This window comes from Poecilia latipinna, unplaced genomic scaffold, assembly GCF_001443285.1.
Source record: "Poecilia latipinna isolate Pla-1442-1.1 unplaced genomic scaffold, P_latipinna-1.0 Scaffold1494, whole genome shotgun sequence".
Classification (NCBI taxonomy): Eukaryota; Metazoa; Chordata; class Actinopteri; order Cyprinodontiformes; family Poeciliidae; genus Poecilia; species Poecilia latipinna.
In genome coordinates, this window is record NW_015114110.1 from 274,837 (window position 1) to 276,567 (window position 1,731).

Below are 1,731 nucleotides of genomic sequence, written 5' to 3' on the forward strand. Positions count from 1 at the left end.
ATCAAAGCATGTGGGCGTGGCTAAGCGTCAAACTTTGGCTTTGTGAAATGACACTTTTCACCCAAAACATGATCAGCCCCAAGCCATGCTTTATCTCAGAATTATGAAACTTGGTACACATGTGTATCTCATCAGGATGTACAAAAAAGTCTCTTGGAGCCATGGTCCAAACCCAACAGGAAGTCGGCCATTTTGGATCAAAGCCGCAATTTCCTCTATTTCATAGACGTCACATCTGATTTAACTAGTCCCACACCTTTTGAGATACAGACTTCAAACTCACTCAGCAGAGACTTGAGACATTAAAGTTGAAAAGTTATCAACAGAATTCTCGTAGATCAAAGCATGTGGGCGTGGCTAAGCGTCAAACTTTGGCTTTGTGAAATGACACTTTTCACCCAAAACTTGATCAGCCCCAAGCCATGCTTTAACCTAGAATTATGAAACTTGGTACACATGTGTATCCTGTCAGGATGTACAAAAAAGTCTCTTGGAGCCATGGTCCAAACCCAACAGGAAGTCGGCCATTTTGGATCAAAGCCGCAATTTCCTCTATTTCATAGATGTCACATCTGATTTAACTAGTCCCACACCTTTTGAGATACAGACTTCAAACTCACTCAGCAGAGACTTGAGACATTAAAGTTGAAAAGTTATCAACAGAATTCTTGTAGATCAAAGCATGTGGGCGTGGCTAAGCGTCAAACTTTGGCTTTGTGCCATGAAACATTAGAATGCAATAACTTCTCCAGGACAGGTCAGAGAAGAATCAGACTTTCCATGTCTCATTATAGACCAGCCTTGATCAGATTCTCATAGTCAATTGATGACATCACCGGAACCACGTGCCCCTCCAACAGGAAGTGACCTGTTTTTCTCTGTTGGATATCTTACTTTTACTCTGATTCAAATGGATTAAATCCTGTGCCAACTGATACAAAATGACATGATGATGCCCTCTGTGAATGTTGGCTGCTGGCTGAAAAATGTGAGGGTGGCTACATAGTGAGTAGCAATGCTCGCCATATGTACGATCATGTCTAAATCAAAGATGCTTCATCTGATTTTCACCAGACTATGTGATCATCACTGGTGAAGCTCTAAAGAGCCCAAGTTTATGTGGCATCAAGGTCCTAATACAATCCTCCCAAAATGTGAGGAGCTATAGACAAAGTGAAAATTACATGACATTATATTATATTGACACTTAACGTTGTAAAGAAAGTAGCCATTTTTTCTGCTGGATGTCTTGCTTTAACTGTGACTCTGGAGAACCTCTACAGAGCCCAAAAGCATTACATTGTAATTTGACTCCGCTGCGCACCCAGGTTAATCAAACAGCCTTCTCCTTGCGATATCAGCCGATCTGCACCAGATTTTTGTGCATTCTCTGGGAGCAATGTCAAACATGACAGAGTGACTATCTTAAGGGCGGGTTCAGCAGCTCCATGAGAGCAAGGCGGTGGCTGGGGGGAGACGGTGGCTGTGGGGAGGTGGTGCTGAGGGGAGGCAGTGGCTGGGGGGAGGTGGTGCTGAGGGGAGGCGGTTGCTGGGGGGAGGTGGTGCTGAGGGGAGGCGGTGGCTGGAACATCCGCGGTGGCTAGGCCTGAGCGGCGCTTGGCTGCGAGGGCCGCTTGAGGCTCCGCGGAGCTTTAATTAGGCCCGAGCAGCTAAGCGCTGCGAGAGCCTATTGAAACTGTACTGTTTATTATTATTATTTTTATTGTGCCA